The sequence below is a fragment of the Crassostrea angulata genome, chromosome 6, assembly GCF_025612915.1.
Source record: "Crassostrea angulata isolate pt1a10 chromosome 6, ASM2561291v2, whole genome shotgun sequence".
Lineage (NCBI taxonomy): Eukaryota > Metazoa > Mollusca > Bivalvia > Ostreida > Ostreidae > Magallana > Magallana angulata.
The window spans coordinates 48451715-48468176 of record NC_069116.1 but is presented as its reverse complement, the minus strand read 5'-3'; positions in this window follow the sequence as shown (position 1 = coordinate 48468176).

Sequence of the window (16462 nt, the reverse complement as noted above, 5' to 3'; positions counted from 1 at the left end):
TTTTTCAGAAAGTACAACTTTCGACAGTACAGCATATCAGTATATAAATAATAATTGCTATAATTCACAAGAATGAGATATTTTGACACCCTTAAGTCTAAAATCAATGGGGATTCTTGGGTATTAGAGGAGTTCACACCTCCACAAAGTTAGATCTTTACCTATTGCCCTGGGCAGTGTGTTATGCTGTATAAACATATGAAACATTATGGGACATTTAATTATTGTATAAACAAAAGTCCGTGCCAAACATGTATAAAATCTATTTATCATTATAAGACACCTTTTTTATATTTTAAATTGGAAAAAAATAATTGAGATGTAATTGAAAAGTAATTGAAAATACACAATATTTTTGGAATGTATTTAAATACATTCAATTACTTGTAATTGAAGACAGACTCAATTACAAATTACTTTCAATTACTTTGAAAAATGTAATTAATTACACTCAATTACAAATACTTTTTTAGCTCACCTGAGCTGAAAGCTCAAGTGAGCTATTCTGATCACATTTTGTCCGTCGTCCGTCTGTCCGTCTGTCTGTCCGTCCGTCCGTCCGTCTGTAAACTTTTTACATTTTGAACTTCTTCTCTAAAACCGCTTATCCAATTTCAACCAAATTTGGCACAAAGCATCCTTAAGGGATGGCGAATATAAATTGCAGAAATAAAAGTCCGATCTGTATTCAAAGCGGAGAAAACCTTGAAACTGTAGAAAAAGGGGGGTGCATTTTTAAAAATCTTCTTCTCAAGAACTACTGATTTCAATTCAACGTAGTTTAGCATAAATTATCCTTATGGGAAGGAAAATATAAATTGCAAAAATTAAGGTCTAATTCTGTTTCAAATCTGAGTTATTACGAAATCAATAATAAAGGAAAGGCGTGTTTCAGCTTCGCGTTCGGCATCCGGTAAAATGGGTAGGCAAGACTTGGCCTGGGCAAAACAAAAGATTGGCAGTTATTAATCTGCCAATCTCATTAAAATTTCAGGATATTTGATGGACCAGTAATATTTGTATTCGCTGTAAATATGCCGCAAAATAATGCGTATTTGTAATTGACGATTGCCGATCTGCCCCGGCTTTTATTTTGCCACGGCCCGGGTTTGCATACCCATTTTACCAAGACTCGTATTCCATACTTCTAAAACGAGGCTCTTTGTTTAAAGCAGCTATGACATTATACGAAAAAGGGTCGACCTGACTATGATAAATTTGCTTGTTATGCAACAGTTCGCGTATGAAGAGAAATTTTTGAAACATGCAAAATATATTGGTGCCGATTTTGTGAAGTAAATTGAGGCTAAATATTTCAATGCGTTGACAGTTTTCACACATGACGTTGGTGTTAGCTTGTTCTGATTTTCGTTTCGTTTTCATTATTTATGCTTTGTAACTTGGAGACTATCGTCTGTATTTCGTGATTTTTACGTATCAAATCAAACAGATACTTCGGTAAATCAAACAGTTAACTGTTTACCTGCGCAAATTAAGCAAAATCTGATGTATCAAAAAAGTACTGAAATACAATTCATTCTATCGGTAATTCGGCATTATCTTTTGCGTAATGGTAGATTACAATGCAATAGGTTTTGTTGAGTCGCTCGGCATTTTCTCGAGTTTATTCAGTTTAAATAGAGTTTGATATCGCTGACGGAAATATGTAGGTATATACATGTATATATATGATTCATTTCGAAAAAATAAATTGTGTTCTTTATTTGTTATAGTGCATGTTTCTTGTGTTTAATTGTTTACAATTTCTATTTACTAACCATATTTGAGTGTTACGCTTCGATTTATAAGCAAGATACAGAGATTTGCTCACAATTCTATGTTTGTACACAGATCTTAAAAACTAAAGTTTAAAAAAGTGAAAAAATTGTCAATATTTATTAAGAAAATTTTCAAAGTCTGTTCTTCCAGAAACCAACTTTAACAATTATTGTATTGTAAACGTAACCTTTTAAGCTCACCTGAGGGTGGGGCCACAATGGGGGGGGGGGGGGTCGAAGTTTAACGAATAAATATATAGAGTAAATCTTTAAAAATCTTCTTCTCAGAAACTAATCAGCCAGGAAAGCTGAAACTTGTGTGAAAGCATCCTCAGGTAGTGTAAATTCATTGTGAAAATCATGACCCCCGGCGGTAGGGTGGTGCCACAATGGGAGATCGAAGTTTTACATAGGAATATATACAGTAAATCTTTAAAAATCTTCTTCTCAGAAACTAATCGGTCAGAAAAAGCTGACACTTGTGTGGAAGTATGCTCAGGTAGTGTAAATTCAAAGTTGAAAAAATCATGGCCCCCGGGGGTAGGGCCACAATGGGGGGTCGAAGTTTAACATATGAATATATAAAGTAAATCTTTAAAAATCTTCTTCTCAGAAACTAATCGGCTAGGAAAGCTGACACTTGTGTGGAAGCATCCTCAGGTAGTGTAGATTGAAAGTTGTGAGAATCATGACCCCTGGGGTAGAGTGGGGCCACAATGGTGGGTCGAAGTTTTACAAAAGAATATATAGAGTAAATCTTTAAATATCTTCTTCTCAGAAACAAATCAGCCAGGAAAGCTGAAACTTGTGTGAAAGCATCCTCAGGTAGTGTAGATTCATAGTTGTGAAAGTCATGACCCCCAGGGGTAGGGTGGGGCCACAATGGGGGATCGAAATTTAAAATAGGATTATATACAGTAAATCTTTAAAAATCTTTTTCTCAGAAACTATTCAGCCAGGAAAGCTGACACTTGTGTGGATGCATCCTCAGGTAGTGTAAATTCAAGGTTGTGAAAATAATAACCCCTGGGGGTAGGTTGGGGCCACAATGGGGGGTCGAAGTTTAACATATGATTATATAAAGTAAATCTTTAAAAATCTTCTTCTCAGCCAGGAAAGCTGAAACTTGTGTGGAAGCATCCTCAGGTAGTGTAAATTCAAGGTTGTGAAAATCATGACCCCTGGGGGTAGGTTTGGGCCACAATGGGAGGTCGATGTTTTACATAGGAATAAACATAGTAAATCATTAAAAATCTTCTTCTCAGAAACTAATCAGCTAGGAAAGCTGAAACTTGTGTGAAAGCATCCTCAGGTAGTGTAGATTCAAGGTTGTGAAAATCATGATCCCCAGGGGTAGGGTGGGGCCACAATGGGGGGGGGGGGTCAAAGTTAAACAAAGGAATATATAGGGTAGATCTTTAAAAATCTTCTCAGAAACTAATCAGCTTGATGATTCTTTACAATTGTTAAGACTTTGGCCCCAGGACAATTCTTAGGCATCACGAGAAGGTTCAGAGTTTGATGTACGTTTATATCCCATATATAAACTATTGTTAAGGATCTTTTTGAGAACTGCAATACTCAACATATGATATGACTATAAAATCATCCTGTTAGAAAAGGGACTAATGATTATAAACATAAGAATGTCCAGGGGAAAATGGATTTTATTTATACAGGATCTACATGTATTATTGTACATTGTCCAGATAGTTTGTATTATGACTCCATTAAGCTGATTTTATCATACCTATTGTTCCTCAGGTGAGCGATGTGGCCCATGGGCCTCTTGTTCAATTACCCCATCCCTGATGTATATATATATATATATATATATATATATATATATATATATATATATATATATATATATATATATATATATATATATATATATTAAAACTAGTACACGCATTACAGATGTTTTATCCACCTCTAAATTCTATCGCAGGAAATTTAACGCAATTTTATTTTAACTTCATGCATTAAAATCTACAACCATTTGTTAATGTATCTCGAATCAATACGAAGGAATGGAGGGTCGAAAAAATCTTTTGGGTCTAACCAAAGCTTTTGCAATACTCAAAACGTGTCTTCAAACCTCATGAAACCGTAAATTACGAGTTAAATTTCAGCTACTTTTTGCCTAGCACTCCGGGAGCTATACTCTTCTAGACAGCATTATGGGATGCCGCCAAAGATGTTTTCTTGATGAGTCTGAAGGTTTAGCTCCTTATTTTTCCCGCGCACTGGTTCTTAGAGTTCGGTTCGCTCGCTATTAAACCGACCACTTAATATGTTTTTAATATTGTTTTAAATTTAAAAAAAAAAAATGATGAGGTTTATGATTCTCTTTTGAAACAAATTCATTTAGCTCTTTTCTAAAATATAAAAACCGTGGACATGTATGATATCATCAAGATTTAAAACCGTGTATTTTTTGGAATTTTTCAGTGCATATTTTTATTTGATATGAATTATTTTTTAACTTTTTATTATATTAATCAGACTGAGTCGTTTGTCGTATTTGAGATATTTATACGATCATCATATTTAAAATGTTGTGGACATTAAATAAATATTTATTTTCCAGGCATTCCTTTTTGTATTTTTTGATAAATGTTACTTTATTTTTCCACCCGCCTGGTGTGATTCTCTCTATTTCTGAGGGAAATTATTTGTAATTCTTTGCTTCGAGGAAACTGACAGAACTGAAATGTACACACCCCGTATATTGATTGGTCGAAATCTTCAAAACAAAACAAAAATCACGGACTGCACGAAATAATTATGATGATTTCAGACTCCAATTCCCATTGAAAACACTTTGCCTGTTTGTTTTATTAAACGTGCTGATGTACATTTACAGTAATTTGGTTAAGTTTACTGCTTTTTTTTACAATCACTTTTTAGCTCACCGAGACGAAGTCAAGGAGAGCTTATGCTATACCCTCGGCGTCGGCGGTGGCGTCGGCGTCGGCGTCCGGACCTGGTTAAAGTTTTTGTTGCAGGTCCTGTATCTAAGCTATTACTTGTCCTATCTTCACCAAACTTGCATGGATGATGCATCTGGACCTTCTTATGGACTTGAAAGACTTGGATGTTGAATCTGGGTCCTAAATTTCAGATGCTGGAGGAGGTTAAGGTTGTTGGACCAGGTTAAAGTTTTTGTTGCAGGTGCCCTTTGATAGCAATATCTTAGTTACTGCTGGTCCGTACTTCACCAAACTTGCATGGATGGTGTGCCTTATGATACTGATGCACCAGACAGGCTTGAGTGCTGAATCAGAGCTATAGGTTTAGGATGCTGGAGGAGGTTAAGGTTTTTGGAGCAGGTTAAAGTTTTTGTTGCAGGTGGCCATTGATAGCAATATCTAAGTTACTACTGGTCCTAACTTCACCAAACTTGTATGGATGATGCGTCTTATGATACTGATGCACCTGACAAGCTTGAATGCTGAATCTGAGCAATAGGTTTCGGATGCTGGAAGACGTTTAGGTTTTTAGAGCTGGTTAATTTTTTTGTTGCTGGTGCCCTCTGATGATTATATCTTAGTAACTACTGGTCCTTACTTCACCAAACTTGTATGGATGGTGCGTCTTATGATACTGATGCGTCTGACACGCTTGAATGGATGGTGTGTCTTATGATACAGATGCACCTGACAGGCATAGATGCTGAATCTGAGCCATAGGTTGCGGATGCTGGAGGAAGTTAAGGTTTTAATTGCTAGTGCCCTCTGATGATGATTACTGGTCCAAACTTCACCAAACTTGCATGGATGATGCGCCTTATAATACCAATGCACCTGATGGGCTTGAATGCTGAACCTGAGCCATAGGTTTCGGATGCTGGATGAGGTTTAGTTTTTTGGAACAGGTCACATGTTTTATAGATGATAGCTTGCATAGTTGATTTAACTTTATTATAAATTAAACGCAGAGGTTGCTTCAGATGCAGAGCCTGATCTCCATTATTTAGGATGGTAAAGAAATCTCATACCTCACTCAAACCAGCTCGATAGATAGATGTGTTTGTTGATAAATGATATAACATGATTCCTATGATATAGAATTGTATTATATGGAACAATATTGTTTGAAATGATACAATATGATATCATATGTTATATTATAAAAAGTTATACGACATGATATGATATTGTATCAATTTTTTTGATATTTTATGATATGATATTGTATCATGATATTGTTATGTATAGTATTGTATATTATGATACAATATTGTATAATATTATATTGTATTTTTAATTTATTATTTTCACATGATACAATTACATAAGATATTGCAAAATATTATATTGTATCCTATGATACAATATTGTATATTCTATAATATTGTATCATACAATATTGTATAATATGATATTTGTTTCAGTAATATAGAATTATATCACATGAAATTGTATTATATGATATTGTAATATTATATAATATTGTATCATACGATATTGTATGATATGATATTGGTTTATATGATATGTTATCATATCACATGAAATTGTATGATATGATATTGTGATATGTATAATTGTGTCATATAATACAATATGTATAATATAATAATGTATTTTATGATATTGAACTTTGTCACATAATATTGTATCATTTGATAAGATACAATGTTGGAATCAAACTATATTATATTATATGATATAATATCATATAATGTATCAAATATGTTTCAGTGTCATTCAATACAATATCATACTATATTATACAATATAATATCATGTTTCAATATTATGATGTATTATGTAATATGATATTGTAATATAATACTATATTGTATTATATTATTTTCATGCATTATAACGAATTCTATGATTGGTTCTTTAATATCACGTGTCGAAGTATAAAAATGCGGATTGACCTGTACTTCCTAAAAATAAGCTTTAAAAACTCGGATTGACCTGTACTTTCTAAATATAGATAAGGGAAATTTTGCTCTAATGTTTAAATGAATTTGATTGGCTGGCGTGATTCACCCCAACCAATCAAAACTCTCTCCGCGTAAACAAACAACAAAGATGGAAGTTGCAGACGTTAAAGTAAAAGGTCGTTTTGCGACAATCAATGACGCGGAAATGAAAATTATAATGGAAAATGTTGATGCAAGGAACACTAACAGGGTAACTGCAACAGCCGTTAAGCTATTTCGGGAATATCTCGAGTCGAAAGGCGAGAGCGGAGACTTAAAAATTTTGAGTGCGAGAAGTTAGACGACTTGCTGGCAAAATTTTACATGGAAGCTAGAACGAAGGATGGAGATAATAAAATGTTGTTATTTCAGGAAATATGAAATTACTCTATTAATCCATTGTTTTGATAAAATATTGCTTTATCAGTATAAAAGCACAACACCGATTTTAAAACTGCTTGATTGCTTATAATTTTAATCTTGCCAATTCTTCTTTGGAAAATAATATAACGAATGTAGCCCTTTCGCTCGGTCGATCCATAGATATATCGACTTCACAGAAAAGCATATCGACCTCGCACTTCGTGCGCGGTCGATATGCTTTTCTATGAAGTCGATATATCTATGGATCGACCTCATGAAAGGGCTATATTTGTATAATATTTTATGATATTGTATTATGTGATCAAATACAATAAGGTATAACACAATACAATGTCATATCATACGTTACAATATCATATCTCATTATTGTTTATTACGGTATTTTATTGTATTATATGATATTTATTATAAATATAACATGATGCAATATTTAATTTTATATCATTGTATTGATTAACATTTGAACATATGATTATCATAAAAAAATTTATCAGATGATATACGATATTTTGTCAAAACAGAATCCATGAATATTCAAGATCATAAAGTATGATTTTCATATAAAATGATAAAGGTGGTCTTACGAAGGTGATGTCTCATAAGGGTGATGCTCCGCCTCGGTGAGCTTAGTAATCTATGATTACCTATGTTTTGATTTGCTAAGAAAAAGGTGTAAATATAAACATAAAATGTTTTATCATTAATGCGGTTTGAAGGTAGCGATCATAGAAACAATCATAAAAACACAGAAACAAATTCACATAATCCGCTATTTTTTCATCAATGTCGCCACGTTCATATCCGATTTAAATATTAACAATGAAAGTGTTATACAATGTGCAAAACTAATAATGATTTTATCTATTTTTGGCACTCCATTCAACGTCTTAAATCAAATTCAGACAGAGTTAAAATCGAACTTAATATACCACGAGCCTTTAGTCAAGTATTTTATGTAGTAGAAGCATAGTGAAGGAATGTATATATCTATTTGTACGTTGTAATAAATACAGATAATTTATACGATTTCCAACCCCTCTAAAGCGCATGGTATATTTCTATCGGGGTGTGATCAAATTCGGCCGGGGTGTGATCAAATCATATAAAGCCCGAAGGGCTTTATGATAGATTTGATCACGCCCTGACCGAAATTATCACCTCATAATATTCAAAGAATGATTCCATATTACTTTCATGTATATTTATATAATTTTAAGCCATAATTGTACGATTAAATATAAACATGAAAATCCCGCTGGTGCCCCAATTTGAAGTTATGAGTTATATAGTATAAAATCGATATGTAGTGTTATCACAGACAAAGACGCTGGAAAATGTAAGTATATACAGTTATCAACACTGTGATCCTAAATCTTAGACTAAGTATTATCATAACATGCAGTGTCAGAAATGTGTCGGCGAAAAAAAAAGTATATCCGACTGAAGAGGTCATGTAAGGGTAAGTGGAAATAGTGTCCTTGCATAGTAAAGATATTGTTCTCAAATGTGCATTGCCTACTTGTTTGTAACAATTGAAGTGTGTTTCATCAATATGTCTTCAAACATGTTTGTTTGTTTCTTCTTGTATGGTACAATTTCACCCTTATTTACAATGTTACACAAACAACGTGATAGCGTTCAAATTAGTAAGGAACACTGAAGGCTTATCAAGTATGGATAAATTCCAGACAGATAGGAAATGAATGAGACAGTTTGAAGTAACAATCCTACCATTGGCCATTGCACAGTGTACATGTACATGTATACCAGAGTTAGATGGCAATGTGCAGTAAAATTGTATGCGTATTAAGCCCATTGCTGTTAAATTTCTTCGTATATTCAAGTCCAGAATCTTTCTTGGAAAGTATTATCAAAATTGCCGAGATGCTACTTGACAAGCTGTCGACACGGTTTGCAGAGATACCTACTCCGAAGTATTGAAGATAACAGGGCATTAAAATAGCACAAAACACAATGTCATAGTTAAAGTCACAATATACATGTAACTCATACATGTATAAAGAATATGTAATGCCTCGTGTGACTAGTAGAAAATTCGACTTTCCTCTCAATAAATTAAAATAACTTAAAAAAGAACGACATGTTTACAAACAGATATTACACAAAGGTATCCTGAAAATTATCACTAGTAAATTACTATTCATCAAAGTTTCAGACCATTGCAGATGGCAGGAATAGTATCGAAGTATGTGTTTTTATCAGTCTATCTTCCGGTAACTAAAGTCGATGGTCATATTAAGTATCATCTTAGACTTTTTGTTAAGAGATAATCGTTAGGGTATAACTCAAATCACGGTCATCAATTTACAATTTAACTACCAGATATTCTACTCCGAGTTTTAACAAAGAATGTAGATAGTGCTTGCTGAGTGCTTGGACAGAAAAGTGCGGTTTCCGGTTTACATGTAGATTACGTCCCCACAATGGATCATCCTCATCAGAATTTCATTTTCATCTGCATATACATGTACTGGCATTGTATCCTACAGACATTCCTATATAAGGAAGCCTTTGGACGGGAGAACGGGTTGTAACGGGTCTCTCGCTGCAGGACAGTTCATAATTTATTTGATTGTTTTATTCCAAAACGTGACGCAACAGTATTTTGCTGAACAACAAACGACTATTTAACAATATATAAATGTTAATTACATAACTAGATAATTAGGACAGTGTACCTCAAATTGTCAAATCAAGCGAACTGCGCATGCTTCTCCAGTACAAATATGTAGATCTACGAAACATCAATCTAGAAATTCCTTGACATTAAAATTGCATCATTACGCTTTTGCTTATTACAGCTACGATTTAATACATTTTACCCTTGTCATTTGTATCTCGCTTTTAAAAGCCAAACAGTTTGCACATCATCATTATTGAATATTTTCGTTCATATTTGTTATCATCCAACACAAAAAAACCCAAACTAATGAGGTGGAAAATTAAAGAAGAACCATTCGACGGATGTTAGTTGTTTTTGTTTTGATAACACCACCATGAATATCGTCGGTATTGTTAGCATTTGGCACTTATATACTTTAAATTATTATAACATTTTTATCAATTCAATTAATTATACATCGTCGGAAACCCACGGCCAGTCTCGCATACGCTTGCTCAGTAAGCGTATGTATGGAACGCCAAATTAACATATATTCAAATATTTGTACCTATCTTCAAATAATTGTACCTATCTTCAATTAATTGTACCTATCTTCAAATCGTTTGAAGATAGGTACAATTGAATTAAAGATAGGTACAATTGAATTGAAGATAGGTGTAAATAATTATACCTATCTCTAAATAATTATACCTAGGTACAAATGAATTATACCTAGGTACAAATGAATTATACCTATCTTCAATTCAATTAAAGATAGGTTCAATTGAATTATACCTATCTCTAATTCATTTGAAGATAGGTAAAATTCATTTAAAGATAGGTACAAATGATTTGAAGATAGGTTCAATTCAGACATATCTGCAAAGGATTTGAAGATAGGTACAATTCAATTATACCTAGGTTCAATTCGTTTTGTGTATTGTTGAAAATAATGAACGCTCCCTTGAAGACATTTCAACATGGAGGGAAACGAGTGTTTGTGCATTATATTTGCAAATGGCATCATTTACTTATTAAAATATACATGTATATCAATAAGTAAGCCAAAAACATGTATACCCGAATACCTCAAAAGTGACGGAGTTAAGGTAGTGACGTAGTTAGGGTCACTAACGTTATATACCTAAATAAAAAAACTGGCTTTATTTTTTTCCATAATTTTATCAAAGAATGTATAATTCAGTTGATAATCACTCTATTTATTATCGCAGTAACAATTATTATGAGTTTTTGTTTGTTTTAAGGCTCAATCTTTCGAAAAGTTGATAAAATCATATTGTCTATTTTATCATCCCGATCCCGATTTTATTGTGACGTAACGAAAATGACGTACTATACAGGGAGTATTCATTATTGCCAATATTTTAGTAATTGAAGATAGGTTCAATTCAATTGTACCTATCTTTAATTCAATTGTACCTATCTTCAATTCATTGAATTTGTACCTATCTTCAAATCAATTGTACCTATCTTCAAATGAATTAAAGATAGGTATAATTGAATTGTACCTATCTCTAATTCAATTTGAAGATAGGTACAATTGAATTGAAGATAGGTACAATTGAATTGAAGATAGGTACAATTGAATTGAAGATAAGTACAATTATTTGAAGATAGGTACAAATATTTGAATATATGTTAATTTGGCGTTCCATACGTATGCGAGACTGGCCGTGGGTTTCCGACGATGTTAATTATACAGAATGTTTCTTTTGTCACACTTCATGTGAATGCATCGTACAAACTTCTGTACCATTAAACAGAGTAATATTATATTTATTTATTTATTACATTGTGCGATTAAAATTTGTTTAAACTGGTTTGTTTAAAGAGCGTTATGTATAAAGATAATGGTTATAAACTGATAGCTGAGAACAAAAAATATTGAATAAATTTGAAATTTTTTATACATGTAGCCCTTCATTTATCCTTTAAGGCGCCAAATAAATAGAATGAGTGTATTGGACACTGTAGATATATACAGGTTTATATCTATTTTACGAAATTAACATATTTTTAAAAAGGAAATACATAACACGCTGAAATGAAAATAAACGAATCAATTAAATGATTTGGAAGGAATGTGAATTTTTAACAGCCAAACATCGCACAAGAAATCATCCTTAATTTCTCTTGACGAATGTTCTTATTATTGCCGTGTTAGGGATGCCTAGTATTATAATCATTTTAAATACAAATCTTTTAGTTTAATTTTGTCGTTGCAGAAAGATTTCCGCAAACTCTAAATAATCATCGCGCTAAAATTCATCAAATATAAAGTGGTTCGTAAAGAATCCATGTTTAAGTTTTTTTAACATTGTCTGATTTAATCTTTAAATTTTCATAAAAAGATGTTGCACCCTACTTTTACACGTGTTTGCATATCTAATGATAATTACATATACACGTAACATTGCTCCCATCAATTGTAACACTATATTTTACTTTTTCACCTTATTGTTATAAGTTTGGTCGATACGACTCGGAGATACATTTTGTAAGTGACGTTTATTAAGAATTCGTCACATTTCGAAACTTTTTTAAAAACAGCATTATGTAAAGCAACAAATTCATAACCTTCTTAAATCCATTCGACTTAATTGTAAGAGCTAGAACAGATCTAGAGTTAATTCACCAGACGTTTTTAAAAACATGTCATTCTATACATACTCGTAGGTGTCACCTATCCCTTTGAAATCAAATTGAAAGAGTTTGTTTTGTGCGTTTTTGTGCGACAATAGGGCTGTTTATTTTGAAATCTCTCGCAATTTCTACGACGCAAATACAAATTAAATCCTACCTTTAGATTTATATCAATAAAGTTATAACACGAAAAATAAGTACTATACCTAATTTTCACGTACCCATGGATTAACTGTACCATTAAACAAAATAATATTATATTTATTTATTAATTACATTGTGCAATTAAAATTTGTTTAAACTGGTTTTACAACAGCGTTTTCTATAAAGATGATGGTTATAAACTGATAGCTGAGAACAAAAAATATTGAATAAATTTGAAAACTGTTATACATGTACCCCTTTATTTATCCTTTAAGGCGCCAAATAAACAGAATGAGTGTATTGGACACTGTAGATATACAGGTTTATATCTATTTTACGAAATTAAAATATTTTTAAAAAGGAAATACATAACACGCTGAAATGAAAATAAACGAAATAACATTATTTGGAAGGAATGTGAATTTTTAACAGCCAATTTTATAAGCGGACATGTGAATCATTTTAAGAAATCATCCTTAATTTCTCTTGACGAATTTCCTTATTATTGCCGTGTTAGGGATGCCTAGTATTATAATCATTTTAAATACAAATCTTTTAGTTTAATTTTGTCGTTGCAGAAAGATTTCCGCAAACTCTAAATAATCATCGCGCTAAAATTCCACGATGTGTTATTTTTTTTGACAAAGGTAATATGATTAACATGAGTAATTTGATTAATTGTTTACGGAAGGTTTAACAAGCCGTGAACCCCGTCTCGAGACGACCAGTTATCTATCGCATGCACTTCCCCCTTGTAATCATAATCAAATTGTAATTATTTCGTACTTGACAGATAAATGTTGTGTAGGATTACAAATTCTTAATGGTATCAGTTGACCTCATAAACAACCGCACTGCTTATCAATGTTAAAAAAATCGTTTTCTCTCTCCCTCTCTCTCTCTCTCTTTTCTCTCTTTCTCTCTGTAATGAAGTGTTTGGATCCACTATCTTTAAAACATGATGATATATCTTTTTTTTTAAAATTACTCTATTGCATATATACTAGTATACACAGAAAACAAAATTAAGAGTCGTTAATCAAGGCAAACGGGACAGCATTCAATATTTCGCCGAGGAGAGCAATCACCAATATCTTGCCGACATCGATAGCCAGAATATTCTTTAGATTTATATTCAGTTTAATGTACATGTAAATTTGCACAGTGGAAAATGAGAAGTTTTAACGGTGCGGGATTTCTTATCATCAAAGGTATTTAAAATCTTCCACAGAAAACTGTTTGTCATGCGTGTTATCAAATACATACCATTTTCTCTCTGAAGAATTGTCCCCATCCATCTCAACTACTACTAAGTGCGAGGATTTTCCGAAAATTCTGTTTTAATCAAACATGAAGCTCAACATATGGCAAGCTACAGTACATGTACAAAAGGCAATGCATCAATTGAAAATATGTTGGAGGCATTCTAAGTAGGTTCGTATAAATGATCGGTGTGTCCTGAATATTGAGAAAATACTAATAGACCGTAGCATCCACACCCATGCAATAATACATGTATATAGTTACAACAAACTAAATATGTCGTGATGCATTTATGTGATACAGGTATGTTGTAAATATTTGCAGAAAGGATACAAGTAGAAAACGGTTAATAAGGTTATACTTGTATAACGGTAATTTAAAAATTCCGGGATTTCTTTCTAATTTTCACTCCTCGCATTGTAGGACCCCGAAAGATAAACATTATATTGTTTTTGTTAGGATTGTTTTTAAAATCTTACATATGCTTAACGCCCATGTAATTCTAATACATTGCACCAAATGTGTATTTTATATTTAGCGTGTCATTATTTTATCGCAGGAGGGGTTTAGTTTAGTGTAAAATCTCCAAACCAATGTAAGTAAATATTAACCAAGATCTCAGAGAACCTGCAATCTTGATTTTACGTTCGCTAGGTAGTGTATATTAAATACTTTTTAAACTAGGTAGCACATATTTCTGCTGACTAGGGGTACAACAAAACTGGCAAACATATAACTGTTGTTACTTTGATCCAAAATTCTTGTTCCAAAAAGCATTGAAACACGTGATATTTTAGACTTGAATAGTAGAATCTTTATTTATTTAGCCAATTTGTTAACCAGAGAGGCAATTACGGGAGCTGAAAGTTATACCTCGCACTGTATCATTGCATTAAAATGAGGCCTTTTAACGGCCTACCTGCAAGACACTTTATATTCATTCAGAATGACGCCTTTCTAGAGATCTAGCTTGAAAGAGCCTCGATCATCAAATATAAAGTGGTTCGTAAAGAATCCATGTTTAAGGTTTTATAACATTGCCTGATTTCATCTTTAAATTTTGATAAAAAGATGTTGCACCCTACTTTTACACGTGATTGCATATCTAATGATAATTACGTATGCACGTAACATTGCTTTCATCAATTGTAACACTATATTTTACTTTTTCACCTTATTGTTATACGTTTGGTCGATACGACTCGGAGATAGGTGACGTTTATTAAGAAATCGTCACATTTCGAAACTTTTAAACAGCATTATGTAAAACAAAAAATGTATAACCTTCTTATATCCATTGGACTTAATTGTAAGAGCTAGAACAGATCTAGAGTTAATTCACCAGACGTTTTTAAAAACATGTCATTCTATACATACTCGTAGGTGTCACCTATCCCTTTGAAATCAAATTGAAAGAGTTTGTTTTGTGCATTTTGTGCGACAATAGGGCTGTTTATTTTGTAACCCTCTGGCAATTTCTACGACGCAAATACAAATGAAATCCTACCTTTAGATTTATATCAATAAAGTTATAACACGAAAAACAAGTACTATACCTAATTTTCACGTACCCATGGATTAACTTGAAATTGTTAATTAAATTTTTGGAAGGGTGTTTCACATTGTGAAATTAAGACATTTGGACTGTATTCGTAATTATTGCGTAAATTTACTAAATTCCACACTGTCTTAATCCCACCTGAGGCACAGTCACAGATGAACATCTAATTATATAATCTTTTTATTGACATCTGTTTATATTTATTGACACTACATCTTTCCATCTTATTGCATTTAAAACTTTTATGTACATATACTAGAATGTCATGAATTACTCAAAGAGATGTTTGTTAATCTGTTTCTTTACATTTTATGTTAATCCTTCATTAAGTGATATCATGAACTACCTGTATGTATGATTTTGAACTGTAAATTGTCGTCAGTTGGATTCTGACCTTCAGTGCTGATACATACATGTACCAAACTGATGTAAAAGTAGAAGTTTGGGGAAATTAAAAAAAAAAATGTAAGGTAGTATGGGACACCTCCTTACTACATGTAAGACTTACTTTCAATAGAAATGAAAAATTAAATAAAGTAAAATTTTTATAAATATCTTCTTTCCCAAACTTGTAAACGTAGCGCATTGGGTTAGAACGATAGAAAACCGCTGGTTCATTAATTCATAATTTTTCTTTTTTCAAAAAAAATTTGAAAATTATTTTTTTTTAAAAATTGTGAAGTTTCAATATTTCTAAACCGGTGAAAGTACTTTGATTATTATACACTTTCATCGACATAAATATCGACGGGTATTTAATACCACCTTAAATTCTTGTAGTATTGCAGATTTTGTACTCACACTCATAACTGCAACTATTCGATCAACACTGACGTAAAATAAGTAATAAAAAACTTCGACAGATCAAAAACATTACCATCAATATAAGATTGATAATCATAAATTAATCATATGAGAAATATAAACATGCCTTCCGGATTCAGACTTCAAATTATTGTGACCAAATTTGCTTAAAGTGCATTCGAGTGATTATTGCCTACGAATAGATATTTCAATGCATCTCCTTATAATGTATACAACCTCGGCAAAAAACAAAATCCATCTATCTAACATCGACCGGATCTTTCCTCCCAGCGTATAAG